The following is an 18,940-nucleotide window of genomic DNA, read 5'->3' as shown; positions in this document are numbered from 1 at the left end:
CTTCCCAGTGGTGATGGGTGTTGAGGGAGAAAGGGAGAAAAGTTGGAACTCAAAGTTTAAGGAATGAATGTTGAGAATTGTTTTTGCATGCCACTGGAAAATATGAAATACAGGTAATGGGGTATAGAAATCTATCTTGCCCTATGAGAAAAGAGAGAAAATGGGGATAAGGGAATGGAGGGGTGTGATAGAAGGGACAGCAGATTGGAGAAAGGGGTGATCAGAATGTATGGTGTTCCAGGGCAGGGGAGGGGAGAGATGGCGAGAAAATTTGGAACTCAAAATCTTGTGGAAATGAATGTTGAAAACTAAATATAAATCAATAAATTAAAAAAAAAATGAAAGGTATATGTTGCAAAGAAATTACAACAAATAATCATGAAGATCCTCTCCAAATTTGCCTCGGTGGCAGCCGCAGGTACATCAGCAGCAGCATGTCCCACCAGAAATTCTCTGCTCCCAGGTGCGGCTCTCTGGGTTTTCTACCTCAAAAGAGAAGCAGCAGGCACTGGGGGAAGGTTAAGAGCTTCCCCAAAGATGACCCCTCCAAGCCCATCCATCTGACTGCCTTTCTGGGCTACACAGCAGGCATGACCCACATTGTTTGAGAGGTGGACAGGCCCGGCTCAACGGTCAATAAGAAGGAAGTGACCAAGGCTGTGATGATCATGGAGACACCCCTCATGGTCATTGTGGGCATTGTGGGCTATGTGCAAACTCCATGAGGCCTGTGGAGCCTTAAAACCATCTTTGCCAAGTACATCAGTGATGAGTGTAAGAGGCGATTCTATAAGAATTGGCATAAGTCCAAGAAGAAGGCCTTCACCAAGTACTGCAAAAAGTGGCAAGATGAGGATGGCAAAAAGCAGCTGGAGAAAGACTTGAGCAGCATGAAGAAGTACTGCCAGATGATCCATGTCATTGCCCACACCCAGATGTGCCTGCTCCCTCTGAGGCAGAAGAAGTCTCACCTGATGGAGATCCAGGTGAATGGTGGTAGCGTGGCTGAGAAACTGGACTGGGCCCATGAGAAGCTGGAGCAGCAGGTGCCCATGTCCACTGCAAAACAAGACGATTGATGTCATTGGGGTGATGAAGGACAAGGGTTACAAAGGTGTCACTAGCTGCTGGCACACCAAGAAACTGCCCCAAAAAACCCACCGAGGACTGCATAAGGTGGCATGTATTGGAGCATGGCATCCCTCCCGGGTAGCCTTCTCTGTGGTTCAAGCTGGTCAGAAGGGCTACCACCATTGCTCTGAGATCAACAAAAACATCTACAAGATTGGCCAGAGCTAGCAGATCAAGGATGGCAAACTAATCAAAAACAATGCATGCACAGATTATGATCTGTCCGACAAGAGTATCAATCCTTTGGGAGGTTTTGTCCACTACGGTGAAGTGACCAATGACTTTATCATGCTGAAAGGTTGTGTTGTTGGGACCAAGAAACACGTCCTCACCCTTTGAAAGTCTCTGCTGGTACAGACCAAACGTCACACCCTGGAGAAGATTGACATGAAGTTTATCAATACCACATCCAATTTGGCCATGGCCAGTTCCAGACTGTGGAGGAGAAAAAAGCTTTCATGGGACCACTCAAAAAGGACTGAATGGCAAAAGAAGAAGCTGCCTGATGTTTCCAGACCAATTTGGAGCTGGTGGATTCTCAATAAATTTTTCACAATTAAAAAAAAATAATCATGAAGATAATATACAATGACCAGGTGGGAATTATGCCAAGAATACAGAACTGGTTCAATATTGGGAAAAGTATCAGCATAATTTAACATATCAATAACAAAATTAGCAGAAATCATATGGCTATCTCCATAGATGCAGAAAAAACTTTTCACAAAAATAGAGCACCCATTCCCCAGAAAAACACTAGATGGTGTAGGAATTGGTGGAGTTTTCCTTAAGATTTTAAATGCCATCTATCTAAAACCATCAGCAAACATATGTAATGGAAATAAGCTAGAAACATTTCCTATTAGATCAGGGGTAAAATAAAGATGTCCATTGTCACCACTGTTATTCAATATTATACTGGAAATGTTAGCTTTAGCCAAAAGAGAACAAAAAGAAATTGAAGGAATTAGAATAGTCAGGGAAGAAACAAAGCTATCACTCTTTGCAGATGATATCATGGTATCCTTAGAGAATTAACTAAAAAAAAGTGCTTGAAATAATGAACAACTTTAGCAAAGTTGTAGCCCAGCAGGAAAAGATAGAAAGATACATTCCATTTTAACTGTAGTTAATATAAAACATTTGGGAGTCTACCTGCCAAGACAAACCCAGAAGCTATGTGAATACAGTTACAAAATGCTTTTCACACAAATAAAGTCAGATCTTAATAATTGGGAAGATATCAATTGCTGCTGGGTAGGTCTAGATAATATAATAAAAATGACATTTCTACTTAAATTAATTTACTTATTCAGTGCCATATCAAACTATCAAAAAATATTTTATAGTTAGAAAAAATAACAAAATTCATCTGAGAGAACAAAAGGTCCAGAATATCAGAGGAATCAATGAAAAGAAATTCAAGAGAAGATGACCTACCCATACCAGATCTAAAACTGTATTATAAAGCAACAGTGATCAAAACTACCTTGTATGGGGTAAGAAATAGAGTGGTAGATCTGTGGAATAGGTTAGGTATACGAGACACAGTAGTCAATGACTATAGTAATTTACTGCTTGATAAACTCAAAGACTTCACATTCTGGGACAAGAATTCATTATTCACCAAAAAACAAACAAACAACAAAAACAACAACAACAACAACAAAAACACCTGCTTGGAAAACTGGAAAACAGTAGAGTAGAAACTAAAAATAAACCAGCATCTTATACTATATACCAAGATAAAGTCAAAATGGTTACATGATTAAGACGTACAGGGTGAAACTATAAGCAGATTAGGAGAGCAAGGAATAGTTTACTTGTCAGATCTATGGAGAAAGGAAAAATTTGTGACCAAACAAGAAATAGAGAACATTATGAAATTCACAATGAATAATTTTTATTACATTAAGTTACAAAGGTTTTGCACATAAAAAAGCAAGGCAACCAAGATTAGAAGGGAAGCAGACAGCTGGGAAACAAGTTTTACAGCCAGTATTTCTGACAAAATCTCATTTCTAAAATATATAGAGATCTGAGCCAAATTTATAAGAATACCAGTCATTCCCCAATTGAAAAGTCAAAGCATATGAACAGGCAAATTTCAGAGGAAGAAATTAAGGCTATCTATAGTCATATGAAAAGAATGCTTAAATCACTATTGATTAGAGAGATGAAAATCAAAACAAATCTGAGGTACCACATTATACCTATCAGATTGTTGAACATAACAAAACAGGAAAATGATAAATGTTGGAGAAGATGTGGGAAAATTGCAACACTAATGCATTGCTGGTAGAGTTGGGAACTGATACAACCATTCTGTAGAGTAATTTGGAACTATGCCCAAAGGACTATAAAACTGTGTATACCCTTTAACCCAGCAATATCATTTCTAGGTCTGTATTCCAAAGAGAAAATAAAAGGAGAAAAAGGACTTCACATGTAGAAAAATATATATAGCAGCTCTTTTTGTAGTAACAACAAATTTGAAATTGAGAGGATTCTCATCTATTGGGGAATGGCTGAACAAATTGTCATATATGAGTATAATGGAATAGTATTATTCTATTAGATAACATGGGCAGGTGGATTTCAGAAAAACCTGGAAAAACTTACATGAACTGATGCTGCATAAAGTGAGTAGAGCCAAGAAAAAAATTGCATAAGTAGCAGCAACATTGTGTGATAACCAACTTTCAAAGACTTGACTCTTCTCAGCAATGTAATGATCTAAGACAATTCCAAAAGACTAATGATGGAAAATGCTATCTATGTCCTGATAAAGAACTACGAAATGTGAATGCATTCTGTTTTAATCTCTTTTTTTCTTTCTCGTAGTTTTCCCCTTTGATTCTGATTTTTCTTTACAACATTATTAATGTAGAAATATGTTTAATATGATTGTACATGTATAGCTTATATCAGATTACATAATATATTTTGGAGGGAGGGGGAAATTTTTAAATCAAAGTCTTATGAAGGTAAATGTAAGGTAAAATAGGTAAAAAAGGTAAAAATAAATTAATTTAAAAATAAATAAAATGGGAAGAAAGAAAGGCTTGTGCCTTGATTTTCATAAAGACAAGGAAATGAACTCTATAAAGTATGGTGTAATGCATTTAACAAAGAATTCAAGCAAAATTCTTTTTAAGAAATATTTTTTTTTTACAGTGAAATCTGAAAAATCATATGATGATCACAAAGAGCTGGTATAGTTTTAACTGAATATTTCACACCAAGGTACCCTCATTTTGTTGTTGTTGTTGTTTGTTTGTTTAAAGTATCACTAAACTGACGAAAGTAGTCTCGTGTAATAAATATAGGACCTGTCTTAGATTCAAGAAGATATGTCTTAAGTCTTGTTTCTTAAAAATATTGGGTGACCCAATTGATAAATGGTCAAAGGATATGAACAGGCAATTTTCAGAGGAAGAAATTAAAGCTATCTATAATCATATGAAAAAATGCTCTAAATCACTATTGGTTAGAGAGATGCAAATCAAAACAACTCTGAGGTACCACATCACACCTATAAGATTGGCAAACATGACAGAACAAGAAAATGATAAATGCTGGAGAGGATGTGGGAGAGTTGGAACACTAATTCATTGTTGGTGGAGCTGCGAGCGCATCCAACCATTCTGGAGAGCAATTTGGAACTATGCCCAAAGGGCTACAAAAATGTGCATACCCTTTGACCCAGCAATATCGCTACTAGGACTATATCCCCAAGAGATTATAAAAATGGGAAAGGGTCCCACATGTACAAAAATATTTATAGCAGCACTCTATGTAGTTGCCAAAAACTGGAAGTCAAGGGGATGTCCATCAATTGGGGAATGGCTGAATAAATTATGGTATATGAATGTAATGGAGTACTATTGTGCCATAAGAAATGATGAAAAAGAAGACTTCAGAGAGGCCTGGAAGGACTTATATGACCTGATGCTGAGTGAAAGGAGCAGAACCAGGAGAACTTTATGCACAGCAACGACTACAGTGTGTGAGAGTTTTTTCTGGTAGACTTAGATTTTTGTAATAACACAAGAACTTCTTACAAAAAAAAAAAAATCCCAATGGTGGATCTCAAGGCAAAATGCCTTCCACACTCAGAGAGAGAAATATGGAAGTCACTCACATAATGTAGCAGATCATGTTTGTGTATGTGTATGTGTTTGTGTATCATGTTCTGATTTGTTATACGATTTCTTTCATTTATCTTAGTCTGACTACATAGCATGACTATAGTGAAAATATACTCAATAGGAAAGTATATGTAGAATCTATACAGAATTGTATGCAGTCGTGGGGAGGGAGGGGGGTAGTGGGGGGTAGGTGGGGGGGATAAAATCGCAATCGTATGGCAGTGATTGTTAAACATTAAAAAATAAAAATAAAAAAAAATATTGGGTGACCATGGGCACACTCCTTAATCTTTCAAAGCCACAGGAAATTTAAAATATTAAGCTGCAAATAAGTTACTTCTATGACCCCAAATGAGGGAAACTAACATTGAGAATATTTTCTGTTGATGCTGAACAATACCTTTACCTAAAAGGGGAGAAAATAAATTATACTAGTACTTCATGCGTATGTTGTAGGTATAGTTTCATAAATGTTAAGTCATTTGGTAAAAGTGTTCATGCTAGTGTGTGTGTGTGTATGTGTGTGTGTGTGAGACAGAGAGAGAGAGAGAGAGAGCGCGAGAGAGAGAGAGAGAGAGAGAGAGAGAGAGAGAGAGAGAGAGAGAGAGAGAGAGAGAGACTGTTGTAGTTGAAAGGTCACATCTAAAAAGTACTGAATATAGTTTCATGCCAACTTCGAAGGATATCTCTCCAAAAGAGTGCTTCACAAGTTGACTTTTGTATCACCAAGGCAATACTCAGTGTTCATGTTGACTATGAATATGCTGGCAAAGTTCTCAATTGCAAAGTATAACAGATTTTCCATATAGAAGGTAGAAGAAAAACATTTACCCAGACACCAGAAAGACTAATCACCAAACCAGAAAGCCAAATTAGTCATAGTAACCAAGAAGTCAATACACATTATGACTGCAGGAGACAAAGATATTTCCAACCCCCATCTCCCCTACTGCCCTACTGGGACCTTCCCACAAACAAACACTCAGGAGCTCAGCTGTCTGCTTGCCTGTGTCCATCCCAACTCTGACTAAACTGACCAACTTCCTCCCAGCTCTGTTCCACCCTTCCTGTTCCACCAGTTCAGCAACCTCCTCCTACCACATGTAACTTAGACTTCCAGGTCACATGGACCTATTAATGAATGGGAAAGATTTTGCCATTTAAATTTTCATTATAACTTTGTATTGCCTAATACTTTAATCAATGAAATGCTTGAAGTCATAGATCTTTCTCAAATTTTCATGTGACACAAAGATGGGATAGATAGTTTACATACTAAGGCAGACTTAGGATCTAAAAAGATTGTTACTGGCTTGAAATTTAAAATGAATTAAATAAGATGCTATCAAATGGGCAAATATAAAGGCTTATATTTAGCATGTTGATTAAAAAACAGACAAATTTATAAGTGCAAGTTGTAGTAAATCAATTTCTATGGAAAGAATATTTGGAGGTTTTAGTGATTTACCAACTCAGAGTGACTCATCAGCATATGACAGCTAAGATAGTTAATGAAATCATAAACTCTATTGAGAGGCATAGTGTCTAAGTAAAAGGAGATAATAGTGTTATTGTACTGTGTTCCAGTCAGTTCTCATATAAGGATTGATTTTCAGTTCTGAGCTTTAGGTTTAAATTGGGCATTCAAGCTAGTAAGTGTCCAGAAGTGGACAACTCTCATGTCAAAGGGACCTCAAACAGTATGTAAGAGACTTTAACACCATGAGGAATACAGATATATTAGATATAGAATAAAGAAGGTAGAAAATAAAATTGTAGAACAGATGTGAAGGCAAGGAAAAGCAAAGAGAACAAAATGAAAGTTCTCTTAGAAGACAAGGTGCAGTAGAAAAGGGGGGAGGGTAACAAAAAATGAATGGTAAATGAAAAGAAGAAAATAGAGAAAAAATATATAGGTAGCAATAATAAGTCTGAATGTAAGTGGAATGAGCTCACACTCATAACAGAAGACCAGATTAGAAACCAAAATCTAAGAACATGATGTTTACAAGAAAGACACTTGAAACACACACACACACACACACACACACACACACACACACACACACACACCATACATACACAGAGAAATAAAATAAGGAGCCACAACAGAATCTATTACACTTCAACTGAAGTAAAAAAAAAAAAATCTGTGTTAGCAGTCATGAGCTCAAAATAAAAATAAAAATAGACCTAATTAAAATAAATAAAAGAAAGTTTATTTTCCTAAAAGTTGTCACAGACAATGAATTGATATAAGCACTGAACATGAATTCACCAAACAACAAAGCATGTGAATTCTTGAAGGAAAATTTAAATGAATTACATTAGGAAATATGAAGTTAAATTATACTAGTGGGGATCTCAATTTACACCTTTCAGATCTAGATAAATCTAACATAAAGTAAACAAGAGAAAAAAGTTGAGATAAATAAAATTTTAGTAAAATTAATATGATAGCTAGGCCCCTGGACTATATTTAATGAGAATAGAAATACTATTATCTCAGCTGCACATGGAACCTTCACAAAGACTTGTCCTATATTAGAACACAAAAACCTCACAAACAAGTGCAGAAAAGCAGAAATAATAAAAATATTCCTTTCAGTCTATAATGCTGTGAAATATGTATTCAATAAATAAATAACCTAAATTAAAAATTATTTGGAAACTAAATCATCTAATTCTAAAGTGCAAAAAGGTAAAAGAAGAAATAGAAGAAATCGGTGATTACGTTAAAGATAATAACAATGAGAGAAAAATCACAAAATTTGTAGGATGTAGACAGAGTAGTACTTAGGGGATGATTTATTTCTCTAATGCCTATCTCAATAAATAATAGAAAGAACAGATATATAAATCAGGCATACAAGTAAAAACAAATTGAAAAAAGCAAATTGTAAATGCTAAAAATCAAAGGAGAGATTAATAGATTTGAACTATTAAATAACTCCAAGGGTTGGCTTTATGAAAAAAAAAGAAAAATCATTGGGAAATTTGTATTAAAAATAAAAAAAGCAAAAACAAAGGGATCAATCAGTAGTCTCAAAAATAAAAAGGTGAGTACAGCTTCAATTAAGACAAATGATATTAGAAATTATTTTGTCCACTATGTCCTAATGTAAATGATGACTTAAATGCAATGTATGAATTTTTACAAAAATGCAAATTGATCAGATTAACAGAAGAGGAAATAAAATGCTTAAATAATTCTATGTTAGAAACATAATTTGAACCCATAATAAAACATCTAAGGAAAAAACTCACAGTCCACATGGATTTGCTAGATCATTCTACCAAACAGTTGAAGAACAATTAAATCTAATATTATATACATAATATAAACTGTTTGGGGGGGGTGGTAAAGTAGGAATCCTACCAAATCCTTTTTCTGGGGACACAGATATGATTTTGATACCTAAAGCAGGGAGAGCAAAAAAAAAAAAAATACAACAACCCAAAAACTATAGACCAATTTTCTTAATAGATATTGATACAATAAAAATTTAATTTAAATACTAGAAAAGAGATTACAGCAATATATTACAAATCTCATACACTGTAGCCAGGATGAACTTAAACCAATAATTCAGGACTGGTTCCATATTAAGAAAACTATAAATATAATTGATCACATTGATAACCACAAACAACGAAAAGCATATGATTTTTATCAACAGATGCAGAGTTTTTGACAATATATGATACCCATTATTATTTAAAAACACTAGAAAACATACGACTAAATTGAGATTTTTAAAAAATGATAAGTACTATTTTTCTGAAACCAAAAGCAAGCATTTTTTTAATGGAGATAAATTCAAAGCCTTTTCAATCAGATCAGGGATAAAGCAAGTTTGCCTGTATTATCAATATTATTCAGAATTGTACAAGAAGTGCTAGCTACTTCAATGAGATAAGAAGAAAAGAAATCAAAGCAATAAGAATACACAATTACAAAACAATCCCTTTTTGTAGATGTAATGATTGTATAGCTAGAGAACCCTGAAGAAACAATTAAAAAAAAAACTAGCTGAAACAATTAACATTTTTAGCAAAGCTGAAGGATATAAAATAAATAAGCGCTTTTTATATTACCAACAAAATGCAACAGGAAGATATAGAAAGAGAAATTTATATTAAAACAATTGAATACTGTATAAAATAATTGTGAGCCTTCTTGTCAAGATATAAAAAAGAAATACATGAATGTAATTACAAAACACCCTTCACACAAAGAAAGATACCTAACAATTGGATAAATATCAATTGCTCATAGATAGGTCAAGGCAATATAATAAAGATGACAATATTTCATGAGTTAATTTACTAATTCAATGTCATAGCAATCGAAAAATCAATGAATTATTTTAGAGGTAGAAAAAATTGCAAAATTTATCTAGAATAATGAAACTTCAAGAATATCAAAAGAATCAATAAAAAAAAATTGAAAGAAGTGGACCTTGCAATATCAGAACTAAAAAAAAAATTACAAAGCAATAATAATGAAACCAGTTTAGGAGTACAGTAGTTGATCAATGGAAAGAGAAAGTATGTAATATACCAAAGTAAATGTTCACAATAGTCTAGTATTTGATAAACCCAAAGAGCTATTGGGGCAAGAATTCACTATTTGACAACATCTGCTGAGAAAACTGCAAAGCAGTCTGTTGAAAATTGGGCATAGAACAACATCTGACTTCATATGCCAAGGAAATTTCAAAATATGTAGGTGATTTAGACATAAAGAAGGGCATAACAAGCAAATTTTCTCAACAGGAAGAAATTGTCTTAGATCTTTGGATAAGCAGGAGTTCATAACCAAACAAGGAATAGAGAGGTATGTGGGAGAGAAAATGAATAATTTTGATTATATGAAGTTAAAAAGTTTTGCACAAATAAAACCAATGTATCTAAAATTAGAAGATGCCCATCAATCTAGGAATGGTTGAGCAAGTTATGATGTATATTTTAATAATTTTTTTATCCTTTTCCATTTACATGTCAAGATACTTTTAAGAATTCATTTTTTACAAGATTTTGAGTTTCAGATGGTTCTCATTCCCTCCTCTCTTCTAAAAATGGTAGAAAATTTGATACAAGTTATAGACATGCTATCATGCAAAACCTATTTCCATATGAGTCACAGTTGTGAAGGAAGATAGAGATAAAATTTTAAAAAAAGAATAAAGTAAATAAAAAAAAAATTCTTTGACCTGCATTCAGATTTTTAGTTCATCTGGATGTGGATAGCATTTTTCTTCATGAGCCCTTTGTACTTGACTTGGATCATTGTGTTGCTAAAAGGAGCTGAGCCATTCAAGTTGATCAACACACAGTGCTGGTGATACAATATTTTTCAAGTTCTTTTCATTTCACGTTGCATCAATTCATACAAGTCTTTCTAGGTTTTTCTGAAATTTTTAATAAATATTTTGTGCATGTTGGTCCTTTCCCTTTTTTCTGATCTGTTTGGGATATACATCTAGTAGAGCTATTACTGAGTCAAAGGGTATGCATAGCTTGGTTGCCCTTCTGACATAGTTCCAAAATTACCCTATAGAATGCTTTAATCAATTCACAACCCCCAAAACAGTACATTAATATCTCATTTTTCCCACATCCACTCCAGCATTTGTCATTTACCTTTTCTGTCCTATTATCTAATATAATGGGTATGAGGTAGTACCTCCAAATTATTTTAACTTGCTTAATTGCAAATTGTTCTCCAAAATGGTTGAATCACTTCACAACCCCACCCACAATGCATTAGTGTCCAGATTTTCCCACATGCTATTTAACATTTATCATTTTCCTTTGCTACAATAGTAACTAATCTAACAGCAGTGAGCTGGTACCTCAGAGTTGTTTCAATTTGCATATATTTAATCAAAAGTGATTTAGAACACTTCTTCATATGCCTATAGATAGATTTTATTTCTTCATCTGAAAACTGCCATTTCATATACTCTGACCATTTGTTGATTGGGAATGGCTTGTATATTTATAGATTTCACTCATTTCTCTATATATTCGAGAAATAAGGCCTTTATTGGAGATACTTACTATGAAGATATTTTCCCAACTTTCTTTTTCCTTCTAAACTTGGTTGCATTGGTTTTGTTTGTACAAAGCTTTTTAATTTAATATAATCAAAATTACCTATTTTATATTTTGTAATTCCCCCTATCTCTTGTATAGTCATGAATTCTTCCCTTTCCCAGAGACCTGAAAGATAGACTATTCCTCGCTTTTCTAATTTGCTTAGAGTGTCACCATTTATCTCTAAATCATGTCTCCATTTTGACCTCATTTTGGTATACACCATGTGAGATGTTGGTCTATACCTGGTTTATGTCTTACTGTCTTCCAGTTTTCATAGCAGTATATGTCAAATAGTGAATTCCCTTCTCAGAGGCTGGAACCTTTAGATTTACCAAACACTAAGTTATTATGATCATTTACTACTGTGTTTCATGTATCTGATCTATTCTACTGAAACACTACTCTTTTTTCTTTACCACTACCACATAGTTTTGATGTTTACTTTATAGTTTGTTGTCTGGTACAACTAGGCTACCTTCATACACACACTCACACACACACACGTACACATATGTAAATATATGTATATACATATATAATATATGTGTAGATATGTATTGTGTAAATATACATATCTATGTGTGTACACATACATAAATGTATGCATACATATATTACTATATCCATCACTGTATCTATGTATCTGATTCTACCAGTTTACCTTTTTGTCAGTAGTAAAGGGCCTTTTTTCATTACTTATTCTCTTGGATTTTTTGATTGTTTGACACTTTAGTTTTCTTTTAGTGATCTTTCCATTAAGTGTACAACATTATTTTATGTATCATCATTCTATTTGTTTCAGTCCGCATCAGTTATACCTATCTTACTCTGTTTCTTTGACTTTTTCACAATCATTGTTACTTATTGCATAATAATATTAGCTCTTTTTCTTTTCTTTTTGGAGGATATCTACTCTTCTTTTCTGACTGAAATATTGCCTCTGAATAAGGCTCTTTAATTCTGTTTATTTTTAAATATGATAGGATTCTTTTTTTGAAATGAGTTTCAAATTTTCTCCCTCCCTCCAACCCTCTTGCAACCACTGAGAAGGCTAGCAAATATGATACTGAAGCATAATATTAAAATACATTAAGATTCCTTTTTATCTGTTCAAAAACTCCTTTGTTTCTAGCTCTTTGGTAACAAAAATAAAATCAGCTACTATTAAGATATTGTTGGACAATGGATTTTCCTTTCTGTCTTTGATTTCTTTTGGCTTAGTACCAGCAATGAGCTCTTTGGGTCAAAATTTATAGGATGTTTGTTATTTTAAAAAATAAATCCATTGGGAAGGGATGGAAAAAAGAGAGATCAGGAGGGTGGGGATAAGAGAGGACAGGACAGAAGGGGAGAAAATAGGAGAGGAGGGAAGAACAGAACAGGAGAGAGGAGAGAAGAAGCAATTTGGAATAGCCATTGTTGGAAGTATGATAAAGCGTCAATCATGGAAGTATAAAAAGATGTTCCTGAAGTAGTGAGCAGCCAAATGAGTTTGGAGTATATAACTTTTAGTGGACCTAGTCTGTGTATTGCTGTTTGCATTGTACAGTTTTATGACTTTTTCCAGCAGCGTTCAGCAGCACATGAATAGGAATCAAAAAAGGCAGGTGGTAAGAATAATCCAGTATTGGGATTTAGAAAAGGCTGTAAGTGAAAGAATAATGGGTTAGAGATTCAGAGGTTGGAAGAATATAAAAATGAACTGTTACCTAAAGAGATGACATTAAAGGTAAGTGAGACCCCCAAAATAGATATTCATCTGGGAAAGTAGAGTGAGTGGTACTCTAGAGTGTTAGAAAGGATAAGAATAGTTTTAGGAGATATAAGGAACAGGAAAAGATGGAGTAACATGAAATTATTGTCAGAAAGGAAGTCAGAGTTATGGATCAGGGATGTTAAACAGTTTTGGTAAATGAGCAAATCAAATGTTTTATTATCCATGTTATGTGGCTGGATCAGAATGAAGGTGCAAAGCATGGAAATTTGAAAGTGGTGAAATGGGAAGAAAGATATTTGAGAGATATTTACATGTATATTACACACGAGGGCTGGGTTTGAGGTAAAGAGGAAGATTGACAGCTAGATGTTGAATTACTTGAAAGAGAAAGGCTTGTAGGAAAAGAGAAAGAACAGAATGACTTACAGGATCTGGATAGAGTGATATATTTGGATGAATTGAACCTCAAAGGAGAAGGGGTTGATGAGTGAAAGTGAGCAGAGGACTGTAAAGTGACACTAAGGTGCTAGAATCTGGGTTGTTCTTCTTTCTGTGTCATGTATCCAAAGTATCATGACAAAAGGGTATCAGTATAGGAGAAAGTGACCAGGATAGAGCCATGTTTGAATGACTGCAAAGGAGTCATGAAAGGAACATGAAAAAGAGAAGACTAATATGAAGGCAAGTGGATTTTTAAAAAAGGAATGAGGACTGTACAGGGCACAATGTAAGGGAAAGGTAAAATTCAGCAGAGAACAGGGTGGAATGACTGATATGAGGGAGTAGGTAATACTTTTGATCTAGACAGTCTATGAATCAGATTCACAGGGATTCTGAATAGGTCTATAGGGCCAAAAGATTTTCATGTCTTGTTCAGAAGAAATATTAATGTTGATTTAATATTACTTGTAAATGAGGTAAAAATGAGGTGTGGGAGACAAATGTAAGAGTAGCGGAGCAGATAGGCAAACAGTAAGATATCTGTCTTAGCAAGGCCCTAGTTTCCTGATAGGATGGCTTATTCTTGGACTGGCTTGATGTTGAGGGCAGCTATGAGATTTGACTTATTCATCTTCTAGTCAAAAACCGGGGGGACTTTTCTCTAGGGAGAATCACAAATCTGAGTAAATTGATTCCCTCAGGATGAAGAGTAAGATCTCTAGAAGTCTGGAGAATAGTTGAAGTTCTGGGGGTATGTTATTGGAGGTCAAAGGCAAGTATCAGAACACAAAGAAACATGTGTGAGAGGTATAGCTAGTTGAGAGACTGGAACATTATGACAATTCTGGTATATCTTTCACTTTACTCTTATTCACACCATTTGACTTCTAAAGTAGAAAAAAAATGTCTTTCAGTTTTTCCTTTTATGTTAGAAAATGTGCCATGAATGTTTATGTCAATATATCATTTATTTATTATTGCTCTCAGAATCCTCATTTTTAAAATCTTCAATTTAATTTTGATTGATATCTTTTGTCTCAACATTGAGGAACTGTCCCTTCAAAAAAGTCAAATTATATAGTCTCCCTGAAACAGACCCTAAAGGCAGATAAGCAAAATCACCCAGCAAAATGATTGTAAGTGATAGTAGTATATGACACTGTCTACCTTTGTAGTTTGTTATTTGCTGTAAAAAGGATATGCTTTAATTTTTGACTCCATCACTAGCTATTGTATTTAAATTGAATTGGCTTGACTTGGTTTATATTCATAAATTGAATATGATCCAGTTAAATTCAAGTGAGTTCAAATCAACTCAATTTAACAACCATTCATCATTACGGTCATTATGTATGTTGTGATTTTCCAGTTCTTTACAATCTGGCTTTGGACTTCATTATTCAACAGAATCTACTTTCTCCATTGTTACCATTGGACATTCAATTACCTAATCTAACAGCCTTTTAAAAATCCTTATCATTATTGATTCTTCTGCCACCTTTGACACTCTTGATCACCTTCTCTTGGTTGGCATGGGCTATTTCATTTTTATCTTTGTATCCCTAACACCTAGACATTACCTGACACATACTAGGCACTTAAAAATGTTTATTGAATGCAAGGGATAAAGTAAAAATTTCCCTGTGTTATATCCATGCATAATGTATATTTTAAAAATCACATTCTTCAGGGAAAAATATTAAAGTCTAAGTGAAAAATATTTCTTATTCAAAACCTGTGTTAATTTTATTGTTATAGACCTGAAAAATCCATTTTTTTCTATCAGTGATTAAGATAATTCTAAATCCTCTGAAATAATATTGTGAAGAATATTTTCGACTCAAACTCTGAACAGATTTTTTTTAAAAGGTGAAACCACTGATTTAAATGAGTAAATAATTAAGAGTGCTTAACAGGATACTCACATATATTTAATTTAAGCTTGCTAAATTCTTACAAAATTCATTTGAATCTGCAGTTGCTTAAACTAGGAGCAGTTCACTGTAGAGAGCAAAACTATGGATTTTAAGAAAATTGTTGAAGGTAATATATAAATTCAATTGATCAGCGTGACAGAGAATTGATGCCCCAATTTGTACCCAGTGGCACTTTCCTTCTCTTACTCAATTGATTTTAGAACATTATCAGGAAGTCAATATGATACACCAATAAGGTGATATACTTACAGTCATAAGGCTCTTGTTCACATTAAACCTTTGGTGATCATATTGCGCATAATAATAGTTAGACAACCTGTCTCCATCTCACCATGGATTGAACAGAATTTACTTGACTCAACCAAACTAGTGCTTCAGTGGACCTATTAATTAGCTACCCTAATAACATAGGCTTTCTCTCCAAGAGAAAGTGTTAAAAGGATAATATGTATCCACCACTGAATTCTGGCTATAGATTTCTCTCAATCAGCCTCCTGTCTCTGATGAACATTCACAGTGTTCTGGTCAAGTTACCTTTATAATTGTCCCTGGGTCTCATGTTTTGATTCTTTCTTTCTTAATTTATTAATTAATTTATCATGTCAGCAGTGTTTTTGAAGCTCACTCCATGCTATGCTTTCTCCATTCCACATTCTGTTGGGAAAACTGATTAAAAAAGAAGTTTTAATTTTGTAAATCCCACAAGGTGGCAAATAGCACATCATGATGCCATGAATGCTAATGCCACACTTAGATTATAAAATACATACTTAACACTTTTATCTGGTTTAACTTAATGTTCCTCTTTGTATATCATGTGGTCAAAATAACTTTTTTTTAAAGAATATAACACTGGATTGCATTTTATAATGCCACAATGTTCTAAGCAGACGCAATCCCTGCATTCTTGATCACTATGCAAAACAGAAAGCACCAACTTATATTTATAAACTATGGACTTATTTCTGATGTCATTTACAATATTCCCTTCAGATGTATTTATATATGGATATCAAGTAGAGTTCTGTTTATAAATGCAGAGTATAGGACTACAATTTTGCTAACTTTCTATCAATGAAGTGAATCTTATCCCAGTACGTGTCTATATATGCATCAACAAGAAATAGAGAAAAAACAGTCAATTTTCTAGAAAGAAGAAAAGAAATGCTAAAACATTTAGACATGGAAACAAATAAATTGAATGTAAATATCAGTTAGTAGGTACACTTAAGTAAAGAGAAAGTCTAAGGTAAGGATCTGCAGGTAATTGGATGGAAGGTGAAATATACTCACATATATGCTACATACAGTCAGTGAGATTGTACAGGGAATAGCACCCTGGAGTCTGGGATCAGGAAGATTCATCTTCCTGAATTCAAGTCTGGCTGCAGACACTTACTAACTCTGTGATCCTGGACAAATCACTTAACCCTGTCTCTCTCTGTTCCTCATTTGTAAAATGAACTAAAGAAGGAAATGGCAAACCAGTATTTTTGCCATGAAAACCCCAAATAGGATCACAAAATGTTGGACATAACTGAAATGACTGATCAACAATAAATATTACATAATATATGCACATTTGTCAAGTCTATATGCATGTGTCTATTATATGCATGTGTATGTATGTATATATGTATGTATACATGTATGTATTTCACTCTCCTGTGCATCTCTCATTGTTCTGTCATACTACAAACTTGAAACATTAAAATATGGTTCAACCACAGGTGTTTATGAGAAATAATATAAAATCTGAAAAAGCTACTCTCTAAAAGAATAAATTTAACAAAAAAATCATAAAAGGAAATGAGAATGGGTAGGGAAGGATCTGATCATTATTCCTTTCTTCAAAAGCTTTTTGATTTTTCTTTCTCCTGCTTCTGGATGATTAAGTTAACCAGTTAAAACCCACAGAGTCATGGGCACTTCCAAGATTCTCCATTCCAACGGAAGTCTTCTCTCATGGTGTTACTTAGGGCAACTGAAGATGTGGCCAGTAATAGCTATCTCTCTATTTTAGTGACACTTTAAAGGGACAACCTTCTTCCCTTCTCTTCCCCTTGAGAGTTCTATATGATCCATCAGAATTGATCTCATTTTATTCTTTTTTTCCTTTTTCAAACTAGGAAGAAGTATAAACCTCAGGATGTTTTTGACTAGTCAGTCCTTGGCTAGGGACTGTTATATAAGAAATGTCCCTTTTTTCCTCCCTTTTTATTTCTTTCTGTCTTTTTTCTGAAATCTAATAATATTACCTGTGAAATATGTTTTAAAAATTATCTTTATTTTTCCCATATAATTAATTTATAGTATAAATATATTGCATGGATTAAGGGGGAAAGAACACAGTCTTTACTATCCTCTTGATCCCATTTAAGTTTGCAATAATAAATCCACTAGATTTTGAATGCACATATATTTGTCTACTTTAGACTTTGTTATTGTTTGCTGATTTTTGTTTTTTGGTTTTTTTTTTGGGGGGGGAGGGGAGTATAATCTTTACTCCTGAAATCTCAGCAATGAAAGTAGAAGTATGATGACAAAATAAACTACGTTCTGATTTATAAAGCCTGGTGTTATTCCATGACTTTACCTTCAAAACAACATATGCTAACTCTGATCACATATTCTTCTATCCTCGATTCCTCCTGCTACCTTCAGTCCCTTTGTGCTATAAATTTCCTCACCTGTGGTAAGCAACATTCCCAAGAAACATATTCTTACTTGGGAAAGATGGTCTCTTGAGACATCCATGATCCTGGGAAGTAAATCTTTATAAGAACTCACCTTGAAGCCCTTGTCGGAAGAATGACTCCAAAGCCAGCACCATCTGGGTTTTAGGTTTGATGTTGGGATAAAATTAGGCATTTGCTATTCATTGGATATTTAAGACAAGAAGGTTTATTTTGTCCTAAGACATTAAGGATATGAAACATGAACATTGCACTTTGACATTTAACTTCTCTGAGTATGGTCCCCAATTTGGAAATGTGTCTGGTCAGCTAGTTAGCAGTGGTCTTAGCCACTTAACAAGTCAGAAAGGCCCAGACTCCATTTGACTGGGACTTTTTATGTTCCTAAATAACCAAGAAGTTTCATCAGGGAAGCTATGGCTAATCAGGGGAGTCACTTCTTCTTTTATAAAGCTCCTTCTATTATAAGTGGGAACAAGGAAATTTTGGTAGAGAGATACTGGTTTCATGATTGACTCAATTATCTCTCCCTCATCCTCATAACTCCTGCCATTCATATATGTGTTTCAATTTTCCCTGCCCCTTAAGACAGCCCAGGTTCCTTATATTATTCTCTCACATCTCTCCAGGACAAACAAAGGAGAAAAGAGTTTTCAGTCTTTCCTAATAATTAGGTTTGGAGGAAGTTTGAGGGGTTCAATTGTTCTGGAAAACTAGGTGAAATTATGCCAGGGAAGCTATTAAAAACTTTATATCCTTTGG

The 18,940-nt window shown here is 34.1% G+C and overlaps 1 pseudogene; it reads left to right on the top strand.

Moving 5' to 3' along the window:
- The first annotated feature begins 434 nt into the window (after positions 1 to 434).
- On the top strand, positions 435 to 1,670 carry LOC140531325 (large ribosomal subunit protein uL3 pseudogene; annotated as a pseudogene).
- The last annotated feature ends 17,270 nt before the right edge of the window (positions 1,671 to 18,940 follow it).

Source organism: Notamacropus eugenii, chromosome 3, assembly GCF_028372415.1.
Source record: "Notamacropus eugenii isolate mMacEug1 chromosome 3, mMacEug1.pri_v2, whole genome shotgun sequence".
Classification (NCBI taxonomy): Eukaryota; Metazoa; Chordata; class Mammalia; order Diprotodontia; family Macropodidae; genus Notamacropus; species Notamacropus eugenii.
Note: the sequence above shows the minus strand (reverse complement) of the source record. Positions and strands in the feature narration are given on the sequence as shown.